The sequence below is a fragment of the Oryzias melastigma genome, linkage group LG22 (assembly GCF_002922805.2).
Source record: "Oryzias melastigma strain HK-1 linkage group LG22, ASM292280v2, whole genome shotgun sequence".
Lineage (NCBI taxonomy): Eukaryota > Metazoa > Chordata > Actinopteri > Beloniformes > Adrianichthyidae > Oryzias > Oryzias melastigma.
Window position 1 is genome coordinate 25,160,213 of NC_050533.1, and position 13,303 is coordinate 25,173,515.

The window sequence follows — 13,303 nt, forward strand, 5'->3', positions numbered from 1 at the left end:
TTTTTTTTTTTTTTTTGCTATGAAATGCAGATTAATGTCGGATTTTAAGTTTACGGACTAAAATAAAGCCAAAAGAGCCGCCGTACTTACACCGGAAGTAAACACATCTTCGTGACGGTGACGCTTCCGGTTTTCAAAGTAAAACTAGCGAGAGCTTTTTTCTGTTCAGAAACTGAGACTGAAGTTCCGCTCACAGACGTGACTTTTGAAAAAATTAATTAGCTTTAACATCAGAGCTTTAGCGCCAGTGTTTACATTATTTTGGTTATTATAACTCTTCAACATTTGACGTAATTAACGAAACTCCAGCTTATTCTGAAGAAACAGCCTCACGCTGCTGGAAGGTGGATGTAATCAACGTGAATCAGCTGATTCTGCTGCAAAAAAAACTTTTCATAGGAGCTCTGTACCAATATGTGATGCTTAGAACGTAAAATATTGAAGAACTTTAAAGATAGAAAACTGTGTAGAACATTTTCAGGTTTTGTTGATAAATGACCCAAAACAACGTGATTTTTATCTTTTTATGTTGTTTTACTGCTGAACCTGAAGATTGAAAAACAAAAAAACTTTAAAATGACAAAAAAAAATGTCTTTTTATCTGAATCTTTGTGTTTTTTAATAAGTTTAATTGATTTTGATCACTTGTTCTAAATAAAGGTACAAATGATGATTAAATACAAATAATTTCAGTTTTCATCTATCTAGTAAATAGACATACACATAGCAATAAACATAATAATAAAAAGTAAGAATCGTGGTTCAACTCGTGAATCGTTGCTCTTGATTCGTGAATCGAATCGGCTCGCCACCTAAGTGATGATCCACAGCCCTACTATTCATTTAGTTCAGACGTTTCAACACCTGAAAAATGCAACAACAAAACACTGTTTTAAATCCATTCAAAAAATACTATTAATAAAAATCTGTTAAATCAATCATGTGATAATAAGCCTATTAATTCTATAAACCAGATTATATTATAAATATAAATCGCTATGCTAGCGTTAGCTAAAACAAACTAGCGCTACTTTTCAAGAAAGATTTAATAAAACTTACCCTCTCCTATTTTCTCAGGTTTTTCACATTTCTGCATTTTTTGACAAATAAAACTACGGAAGAGGATTAGGGCCACTGAAAAAAAAAAAGCCCATGAAAAATTCTGACTTTTTTCTCAGAATTCTGACTTTAAAGTCAGAATTCTGAAATGAAGTCGATCAGCGTGCCGATCCCACAGAAACCAACGGTGCAAAACTTCAGCAGACCTAGAGCCGGGTATCAGAGGTAAAAGCCGACTGACCTATGTTCAACTGTTGTTCACATGGAACCCTTCTCCACTTCGGCCTTTCAAAGTTCTCGTTATTCTTATACAGTCTATGATAGAGACACGAATATGTTTACCGCGGTTGGTACCTCCATGGTTTGAAAGGACGCTCTCAACACGTCATTACCAAATCCAAGTCCCTGATTGGTTCAACATTGTAGCGAATCAGCTTCTTTAACGTCAAGAAGTCTCACTGTTGAACTGTTTCCCTATCATTGATAAAAACAATCTAACGATTTGAATAAATTCAAAGAATTGTCAGTTAAGGTTTTATAATTTATTTTTGAAATGTTTAAGTTAAAATTGTCTTTTTTTAATGGCACATGCTGACTACTTTAAGTTTAAGTAAACTTTGTGCATAGTTGATATTTAGGGGACCTTTTAATCTTTTTTTAGTGTTTTATTTAGTCGTTGCTGATGTGTCCTACTACTGCAGTGTTGTCTGCAAACTTGACTATATGTCAACTGGGGTGTCTCACCGAGCAGTCATATGTCAGCAGAGTGAACAGGAGGGGGCTCCGCACACAGCCCTGGGGTGTGCCAGTGCTCAGGGTGAGGGTACGGGAGATGGTGTTGTGGATCCTGACAGTCTGTTGTCTATTTGTCATGAAATCCAGAACCCAGTTCCCTAGTGTGGGGCTCAGGCCCAGGGTGGCCACCCGGAGAGTTTCTGCAGCAGGGTCTGTGGAATGATGGTGTTGAAGACATTCATCATTGTATTTTTGCCAACATATTACCCTAAAAGAGTTTTGGAGAAAACAAATGTGTATATGAAAGTTCTCCAAATTTACTAGACAGTCAACACTTTCTATACGAACTGGAAAATGAAGAGGGTACATTTTTGGAAGCTAAAATGAGTGTTAACCTAAATATTATATGCATTAATGGTCTTTTGAAATATTTGTAGATCACTGCTTTAAGTGTCATTGGAGGAGTGGACATAAAGGACAGCGTTTGGAGAATCATGACGCGATGTTTCACTAAAGCCCTTGCCAAGCAGCTGAACTGGAGAGGAGTCAATGGAAAGTCTGCGTTTCCACGACTGGAGCTGAAAGATGTCATTTCTCATAAGTGTTATTAAACTGACACAGTTCACGTCTTTTGACTTTGTGTAACTGATACATTGTGAATGAATGCAGATGAGGAACTTGTATTAACTGAATTGAAACTTTATATAGAACTTTATAAAGACAAAATTCAGTTTTACTTTTTTTTTTTTTAGGAACTGTCAGAAACAACATCCTAACCAAGGCAGCCACTGATCAAGAAATTGAGACTTTTATCAAACGATGGCTCCATCTGGCTGGGGACAGAGATGGAGGCAGATGAAGAAGTGAAGAAAGACGACAGGCTGTCCAACACTCCCGTAAGTCAGTTACAATGTTTTTATGCAATGCACTTGTCTAACCTTAAAGTAAGTATCTAATAAACAGTGTGGTTTATTGGGAGAACTTTCCAGTTACTTCATTTATCATCTTGGTGGTAGTGAAGTCCTAAACTAACACAAAACCATCACTAACTTAAATTAAAAGAAAGTAAAAATGAAGCCAAGCTTGATATTAGAATTTATCCGGGTACAGGACTCCAGGCTGCAGATATTCAATGCAACAGTTGACCACTTATAGCACAAACATTTTTTTTTAATTAGAAGGCTGTTATTTTATGAAGGAAATTTCAATTGTAACAAACCCTGAGACCTAGGGGTGTAGGATCCCCTCCCACCCAAGATAAAAGTCTATCATTGTTCTTACCTTTGTTATTGCATTCTGTTACTTATTCAAACATATGAGGATGTGCAGAATAGACTGATATGCTGAGGTTAAATGTGTGAAGAAGAAATGTCTTAAAGTCTGACTCAAACTACATTTTTTATTTATTTTTCTATTTCTATTTTGATTATTTTTCTCTCTATATATTACCCTTTATAATGACAAGGGTAACAAATGACTTATTCTAGTTTAATATTTAAGCACCTAAAAAATGTAAAACACTTTTTTAACACTCAACTGTGTTTACTCTTGCATTAAGGCATAGATTTGAAGGCATACTGATAAATTTTGTCTTTTTTTTTGCAGCCCTTGGAGACACTCACAGTTCCACTGGACCCAGACGAGACCTAGATCAACATGGAGAGTACGCTGTGTGCTGAGGGAAGCTTGTTATAAAGATGTCCCCTTTTAATTCATGTGTTTTTAATAAAGAATTTCTAAATAAACTAAAACTTGTTTTTTTTATCAAATTCTTAAACCATGAAGATTTTACTTAAGAAGGTACTTAAATTTAGAATAAATCATGATTTATTTACTATTAAAAATAATGGTTTATCTGAAAATGATATTTTCCATAATCAACTTTATTAAAATGTTTAAAAAAAATTACAATATTTTTAGTTATAGAAACTGACATAAAATTGGTCTTCAATAATTGGCTGATTCTGGTTTATTAATGGCAAACATGAGCATGAAGTGCCATCATATGAGCCCAGTAGGGGACAGAGCGGGAATATTCACTGGCCCTCATTTGGCCCAGTTACGGTTATTGTTGGTGAGATTATGGCTGACATCTGGCCTTGCTGTGGTTTGCTTCAGGCCCAGACCGAAAACGAATGGTGGCCCTTCGATGGGCCAGATGCGGTTTCAGTGGGTAACCTGTGGCTGACTTCCGGCCCAGTTGTGGTTTGTTAGTGGTTGAGATCTGGCAAACGGGAGCGGACCACTCAAGTGCCGTAATTCCATGCGGTATGCGGGCCGAATGAAAATGCTGACTCTGGGGCGCATCCGGGCCGAAACATTTTTGCTATCTGGGCAACTGTGCAACTGTGACAATGGGAGAATGTTTAGTCAAGTCATCTACTTGCTAGTGTAACCAGATCGATTCTGCGTTGTGTTTATTGGAACGACAGACGTGGAAGCGCAGCAGCACCCTCAGAGATCACCTCCATTTATTGCGGATCTGACAATTTTCCAGAAAGGAAAGACACAGAAATCACGGTGTTAGCTGCCCGTTTTAGCGCCTAGATGAGAGTGACAGGTAGAGGGAGATCAGCTTCTTACATCAAAATAAAATAAAAGTTTTTGGATTTTTTTCAGTAACAGAATTCAAATAATAACAGGATTATGGGCATAACTAAGATTAAATGAGGATTCATGTTGTAAACGTTACAGGACACCCACCTCTCCCACCGAACAGAAAAACAGGAAGGGGAGAGGGAAAGCGAGCGCCCAACATATAAAGAAGAAACCACAGAAGAACAAACTAAGAAGGGGTTACCCAACGGTGAATTCAGGGGGAGAAATAAACTTAGAGACAGTCAATATTTTGTGTAATTAAAAAAAAAGATCTCATCTCGTTACACTAGGTTACTTCAGGGGTCTCCAAACTACAGCCCGTGGGCCAGATCCGGCCTGCCTCCACATTTGGCCCGGCCCCAAACACTTCCAGAGATGCATGTATTCTTTTATTTCTCAATACAGTGGATCGAGATCCACAGAGTGTGACTTGTATTCCACCCTTCTGTTGTCTGAACTACAACAAGAGAGGATAGACCATTTATTTGTTTAATTTTATGATGTTTTATTACTATTTTATGCGAAGATCACAGAAATTTAAAATTTGGCAGTGTGTGTCTTTTTGGAGGACCATAAATGTTTAGATTTAGGCTTTGATTGTTTCACTTTTTCTGTTAGCCTAAAAACTGACCCTGGCCCCAAATAAGAGAAGAAAACAGTTGTGTGGCCATCACAAGAAAAAGTTTGCTCTGCCTACGATCCTCTCAACACAGTCGGTTGGAAATCCTTCCTCCCCCACACAATAGAGCAATCCTACCAGCGACCCCTCACCCCTCCCCTTCTAATTCCTCAGGTAATGACCACATTCAAACATAAAATGATGCTAATGTTAGCCAGAAGAGTAGCCAGTTAGCTTCCTCTTGGCTAAAGGAGGTCAAAAAAAGCCTGGGACTTCTGGTGTTAAATGCATCAAAAATGAATCAAACGCCCACCCATGTCACCAGTTTGTCATTTATTGTACTTGTCTGCAATTTTTTTTTACCTGCATTGAACAGTTTTGAGGTAAAAATAAAATTTAAAAGTAAACAATGTTCATTGTTTAAAAGCATCAAAAATATATATACAGTTGTGGTGATGAGGTGATGAGAAACAGCTGAGGAAGGCTTGCACCAGAGGGAGATGGATTATGGGAGATGTAGTAGAGCAGGGCTTGTTAATATTCAGGCGAGAGCTCCCTCTGGTGGTTAGAGGTAGAAATAGAGGGCTCAACTCTGACAATTATACACAACTTCAATATAACAGTGCAATGCAACTTAGTGTTACACAGCATAAAACAAAATAAAATATATTTCATACATATTAATAACACTAATTTTCAACCAAAAGTATTTCTTCCTTTAAGCAGAAACAAACACATTTTTGAGCTTTTTAGTGACACTTACAACAGGTACACGTTTTACTGAAATGGATTGACTTTTATTGAAGGTTTTAACGGCGAATGTTTATTGTCATTGAATCACCAAGGTCTAAAGAAAACAGCGTCCGAAGGAGCAGAAAGAACATGTAAGAGGAGGTCCTTTAATTAATCAGGCACGTATTTAAACACTTGTTTGAAGACTACTGTTAATCCCTCTGCAGATTTCAGGATTTAAAAGATGCTTGCCTCAAAAAGACGCGTTCCAAACCCATCTCATCAGGTACTATTGAAGGTGGAGTTGTTGTGCATAAATACATTAATTGTTTTTTCCTGTTTGCTTTTGTTCTCTGTCAGATTACCTTGGATGACCTGAGATGCCCCTTTAAGTATAATATAATACCATATATCTTGCAATAGTAGCCCTCGCTTCATTCCAAAAATGTGTCAGCTGGCTTTGTGTTTATTAGATACAGGGGTCTATTGGAGACTGCCGTTTACTCCATTACAGATGAAAAAGATGGAGCCAGGTCATGCTGATGGGTTCATTTTGTGGTGAGATTTGGTCACGAAATGCTGACAACAGCAGATGAACATTTCAGGATTTATTGAAATGATGGGAACATTGTATCATGTTCTGATTAACACTGGCTGTGAACATTTCTGTTCTTTGTGAAGCATCATCAACCTTCGTATCAAAAATCCTCTTTGCTTTCATGTGAATCATTTTCCTGGAGATGTGGAATCTTCCCGTCTTTGCTCTTCTTTGTACGTCCACCAGGAAATCATTTGTTTCTACAGCAGTCTTCTAAATATCTCTCGTCTGCTTGAACAAATCTCAAATATGTTTAGGATCCTCCCCATATATGGTATTGTATTTACTGTAAAAGTTTAGAAAGTGGGATGTCCAAGATCTTTTTTAGTGTAATTTAGCTATTTTAATTTGTATTCCAGTCTCTCATAGGGGGAAGTGTCATGAAGACCAACAGTGGAACAGAGGACAATGTATGGAGCCTTCTTACCTCACTGTTTGTGTTTCTCCACTGTCTACTTTGAGAATTATCTTTTTTTTCTATACAGGAAGAAGAAGCTTTACTGCATGACACCTTAAGGGGAGCCACATTTTCCAGAACACTGGCATATCCAGGAAGATAGTCCCTGCCTGATGTTATAGAGCTGGAAGGTGGACAAAACGAAACACTAGCATGCGTTTCCGTTACACATTTGCGCAAAACGTTATCGAAATTCTAGGAATTTGGAAAAAACACGGTTTTGAAATGACACAGTTTCCATTAAATCATAATTTTGCAATAAAGCACAAAGCAACTCACGCGATAGTCATTAAAAACACGGCGATGGATGAGAACAAGTATTTTTTTTTTATTTGATTCACTAAAAGGGAGCATTTGGGTGACGTCACAGCTCTGTGCTCTGGGGCTCAGTGGTTGTATGTACCGCTTTTAACTGATCTGAGACAATGCACTCCTTGAGTTACGTGTGAACGAAGCTGAGATGCAGTTTGAAGGAAACAGAAATGATTATGTACACAATTTCTTAATATAAGATATACTTTACCTTGTGATATCATTTTACACTTACAGGTAAACCCCGCCTTCACCCATCAGTAGCCGGGTTAGGCTCCGGCACCCCCGCGACCCCGAACGGGACAAAGCGGACAAAAGATGAATGAAAAACAACAACAATTGCGGTGTCGAAAAAGAATCACATTCAGTGGGCGTGCCTCAACAAGGGCGAGGTTTCTTCCCATCTCCACCATGATAGAACAACTTGAACCCTGCTCCTAAACTTCTAGCCTTGCTACCTTTCCACCTGGTCTCCTGGACACACAGTATGTCTACCTTTTCACTGTTCAGTAGAGAGTGTGCTGACCTACTGTCTGTGTGTGTGGTACGCCAGCTCCACTGCCACAGAGAAGAAAACACTCCAGAGGATCGTCTCCAGCGCCCAGAAAGTTATTGGATGCCCTGTCCCCTCCCTGGATGATTTATGCAAAGAACGCTGCAACAAAAAAGCTAAAATTATCAAGGTTACATTGGACCCCTTATACACAAAAAGCACAGTTGTGGTGTTTCCATTAATAGAATTTATTATCGAAATTCCAATTTGCGAAATTTCAGAGTTAATGGAAACGCGACTACAGAGAGACTGTTTGAAATAATGATCTTCTTTACGTCACAAGAGAAGATGGTATCTTCACATTGACTGCAGTCAAATGAGCCGCCGTTCACATTTCTGTGGTCAAATCAGCATCACTGGATTTTTGGTGTGAGTTTCATCCAATACTTACGGTAGCAGGACTGAGAACGCTGGAAAATCTCCACCAGACTCCACGGAGCTTCTTGATGTGACCACGGAAATGTGAACGGCGGCTCATTTGACCGCAGTTGGAAAGGATTGTAAATCAATGAAAGAGCATTTTGATGTTAGCTTTGATTATTTTATCAAGAACTCTGAGAAACCAATGATTGAATGTATTGATCACAGTCAATAAACATTGGAGAATTAGCTAAAAGAGTCTTTGGTGAACTGGAAGGAGAAAGAATCAGGATTTTGGAGGAAGTTCTGTCCATGAAGATCTTCACTTCTTCATCCAAGCTGACATCCAGCTCAAAAGTGTCAGCTTATCCGTCTCTTTTTGGTCTTTTTCAGAACATCTTTTTTTATTTATGTATTACTCATTTTTAGTCATTTTTATTTATTTGATTTAAAGTTTATATTTGGTTTATTTGTTTTTAATGTTTTAAAATATATTTATATGCATTTTTTGTTGCTTTTTATTTACTTTTTTTATGTTCGTTCAGCTATTTATTATTTTGGGTTTTTTGTCTTTAAATTTTTATTATGTGTATTTTTTGTCACTTTTATTTGATTTAAGTTTAGTTCATAAATATGAAATTATTTAAACTATTAAATTAGCCAACGTGCTTTCTTTGTAGCAGATGATGAAAAAAATCTCATTTTGTCATAATCAGTGTACCAAACTATCAAGCTGTTATGCAGAAACTCTTGACTCCTGTTTAAAAGTTGTAAATCCATTGATGAACCAATTTTTTGTGATCATCAGAGGGAAATGGGTTCAAATCCAGCATCTGAAACCCTGTTGCGTTTTGGTATTTTGTTGAATTTTTTCTTTCTTTATTTTGACTAAATTACTCAATACACACAATAATTTTTAATCAACAACATCAGGATAATTCTTTAAATATCATAATGAATTTTCTTTATATACATGAGTTCATTTTTAATAATAGACTGCATTAAATCACTATGTAAAAATGAACAAGATTCCAAATAATCTGTTATGTGTTATTGTTGCCTTTAATGGTTAACTTTCATTTTAATTTTATTTATTTCTCTGGGACAGTGGACATTAAATTAACCCAGCGGCTATTTTTTATCTGTTGTCCAGGGACAAATGTTAAAAAAAATTTATAAAAACATAATATTAAATTTTATACTTATTTGGAGAGACATATTTAAATTTAACGGAATGTCAAAGACAACTTCCTGTTCTCCTTCAGTCTCCATGTCCGCCTTCATCTCAGGCGCCTTTCTCCGCCTGCAGCCGCCTGGTCTCACCGACATGCAGGTGAGTCATCTCGAACACAGCTAATGCTCCGGTACTGTTAGCTTCACTGCTACAAACAGCGCTAGCTTTAGCAACCAGAAACCTGCACTTTGTCAACTCTCGCTTTTTCCTCCAAACTAGAACAAAGAGAGCAACAGATGGAGGACAAGAAGGAGTTCAAATGATGGGAAATTGAGTAATTTCAGCGACAAACGGCAGATGAAAACTTCAAACAGCTCAGCTCTGCTGTTGAGCCTGTGTCCGTAAGAGCAATAGAGTGAGACAGGAGGACCAGAGTGAAGCGAGAGGCCACGCCCTCCCCTGCATCTACCAATCAGCACTAGCAGCTGTTTTGAATGGGAGCCAGAGAGAGCAGAGAGCGCTCTGTTTTTCATGTTTGGATGGCGTCACGTTTTGGGGGCAGTCCTGAAATTTGGGGGGGCATTCCCTCACCTTGTCCATGCCTAGATCCAGCCTTACTATCCAGTAGTCTGTGAGCAGAGCAGCACTCAGAACCAAAGCAGTCTCCTCTGTGGACTTTTGTGGATGGAACTGTCTCCAACTGCAGGTGAAGCGCAGACTCAATCTTGACAGCACATTAAAGAAAGGTCATTTGGACCAAACGGCGAGCCGAGACCATCTCCACAAATCTGCTGTGAGCATCTTCAGTGAAGGACGCAGAGAAAAATGTTTCTCCTCTGAAGACTCACAGCTGAAGCCGGCTTTCACCCTCTCAATTGGCTGCCAAAAATATTAGGCTGATTGGCTGTTGCTAAGCAGTCTGCTCTCTGAGAGGGTGGATGCTTTGGAGGCCTTCGCTCCACCAGCCCCCACCCCTCCCAGAGTTGCACTGTGAGGGAAAAGTCAGAGAGAGCAGCGAGTTCATCCTCAGAGGTGGAATGAGGGGAAGCTCTTCTTTAAATAAAGGCTGATCAAAAGCCTTTGTTAGCTCTCTGTCCTCCAGGTGAAACATGAAAGCATCCCTGGCTTCTCCTCCTGGGGAGGGGCTTCACTTGGTTTGATGATGCTGAAGACCAGAAAATAACACGCCTGCTATTAAAAATAACTGGAAAACAAACAGTTTTGTGAGGAACTGAGGCGGTTTATTTACAACGTCTGAACAGTCGCTGCAGCTCTGCACGCCACCAAAGGGATAACATGCAGCCTCCGGGCTGCTGATGCCGCCGCTGCTGCTGCCGCCGACCGTGACAGATGCAGAAAAGACATTTGAATGGAGAATGAGAAGAGGGATTGTAGTGAAGTGTGCCAGCAGTCTGTGGGTTGTTGGAGTCCTGGCCTCTTACTCTGTCAAAGTGTCATAATAGTGCTGAGTGCTTCTGAAATCACAAAGCGTCTGGTGGAGCGGGGAGCCAATTAGCCCGGCTCTCTGCAGACTGAGATCCTCGGAGACGCTCCGCTTCAGTCTGCGCTCACCGGCAAAACTCAGCTGCTGGTAAACACTCTCATTGAAAGAAACAACCAGGATGTTTACACAGCACGAGTCTCTGAGGAGCTTCTGACATCAACCAATCACAGCAGCCCACCGCCTTCCAGCAGCCAATGGAGACACAGTTTTCCCTGCTGCTCAGCCAATCAGAGACAACCCTGCAGACTCTGAGCCACTGGCAGGGAAGGACCGTCTGTAACCATGCAACAGCAACCGGCCTGGACGCACGCCGGAGTGTGGAGCTCTGCTGCCGCGCAGCTGCTGCGCAGCCCACCGCGCAGGAGAAGTTCTCTATACCTACTGACACATATATCTCTCTTTCTTGTGTAAACTAACCTATGACTTTTTTTGAGGAAGTAGATGATTCTGCAGTCATTGAAGTTCTACGAGCACGACTTCCTTTCAAAATAAAAGACATCGTACACCATAGGATCATGTCAGTGCAGTAAATGCAGTAGAAAGTGTGAAGTGATCAATGCTAAAAAAACAACTATTTATTTTACTGCTTCTGGTGCATTTCAGCCACAAATTCATAAATGTAACCAACTATTCAGAGCTAATGAACTCCTACCATATATTACAATCACGAGGAACGCTTAAAATCCTTGAATTTGTTCAAAAATAGAAAATCTGCTTACTGAAAAAAAAATTTTTTCTGTGATAAATGAAGCTGAAAATGAATTCCAAATGTGTCAGTATGACGTTGATAAACCACAAAGGATTGATGGAGAATTACAGCAACTGTTGATGGATACTCATTGAATGATTCATACCGTCCTTCAACTGTTTGGCAATGAGTTTAATAAAGTTTAAGTTCATTTACTTTTTTTACTTTACTACTTACTTACTTTTTCCGTTACAGTAACTTTAAAAAAAGGCTATTATTGAAGGCGTTGCTGGGGCTATTCATCATCAGTCTACTTTCAAGGTTACAAGAGACTTAATAAAATGTAAGTTAAAAACATATGCATAATATTGTCCAGTCCATGGGTATCATTACTGCCATTTAAATATATTAAATAATTTTTAATGCATTTAGCTGCAGTCATTGTTTCACAAAGCAGGATAAATGTACTCAACATCATATGCTGCTGACTGTCTTCTCATTTCAAACATTATTCCATGGTACAAATGTATTATTTCTATCATGTAGTCGGTTTGGTTTGTGGTTTCTAGTGGAGGCTTCTGTCCTTTAAGGGTCACAAAATTATGGAGGAGAACAGAGAGCGCTGTGTGACAGACAGGTCCTACCTGCAATGACCAAGAGGCCAGACAACAACCCGCCCGAAAAGTCCCACTCCAAATATTTATTTTTGATCTATTGTAAAATCATTCCCATTGTTCTTTTAATTATGATTGTGCAGTTTTTAGCCACAATTGACAAACCTGTGTTGTTTTTTTCAGACATAGTTTCTGCAGAGCAGCAGGAGTTCACCTTAAATTTGCCTCTGAGTTGTGGTGTGGAACTTGGCCTCTGCTTATTTCCCATCAGCCCTTTGTTTACACTCTCTCCTGCTGGATTCTTAGTCCCTCTAAACCAGAGGTCGGCAAAGTTTAACAGTAAAAGAGCCATTTGGGCTTTTTTTCTACTGTTTAAAGCCTAAAAGGAGCCGTGTAGTCTTACTGTAGCATTTAGGAAATTTGGATTTGTATTCATGACCATCTTTTTTTTTTTTAATAAATATGAATTGTGTCTATTTTTTGCACAAACAAAAGCAAACATATAAAAAGAAACTAGCACTTTGATTTTTTTAAAATGTTTTTACCTTTTACTTTTAGTAGAGGCCAAATTAACAAAAAAGCTAGCTCGTTGCCTAATTACTAGCTGAACTCCAAATTAGCATAAAATTCCTCAGTAAATTAAATCAGCCAAAAATGTTAGCATGTTGCTAAAAGAAAAGCTAAACTCTAAATTAGCCCCAAAACTGAAGTAGTTAACAAATTATCCAAAATGTTAACATATTGCTAAAATATAATCTTAACTCCAAATCAGCATAAAACATTTCATTAGAGGCCAAATTAGCCACAAAAAATGTAGCTCATCGCTCAATTACTAGCTGAACTCCTAAATGACCAAAAAATCCTCAGTAAACTAAATTACCCAGAAAAGTCAGCCTGATTCTAAAATAGGAGCTAAATTCTAAATTACCCCCCCCCCCCNNNAATAAACTTCAGTAGATAAAAAATTAGCCGAAAACATCTGCATGTTGCTAAATTATTAGTTAAACCTCAAATTAGCATAAAATTCCTTAGTAAACTAAATTAGTCAAAAATGTTTGTCGTTAAAATATAAGCTAAACTCTAAATGAGCCTAAAAACCCCAGCAGATAATAGGTTAGCCAAAAATGTTAGTATGTTGCTAAAATAATAGCTAATCTCCAAATTTTTGAAAATTACCATTTTATTTTTCTTCACCCAGGGAGCCCCCAAGGAGGGTTAAAGAGCCCCATGTGGCTCTGGAGCCACAGGTTGCAGACCCCTGCTCTAAACTAAACTAAACGTAACTAAACTAGGCTTCCCT

The 13,303-nt window shown here is 38.6% G+C and overlaps 1 pseudogene; it reads right to left on the reverse strand.

Moving 5' to 3' along the window:
* The window catches only part of LOC112139664, a 5,270-nt pseudogene extending 4,174 nt beyond the window's left edge, over nucleotides 1-1,096 (reverse strand).
* Nucleotides 1,097-13,303: the final 12,207 nt, after the last annotated feature.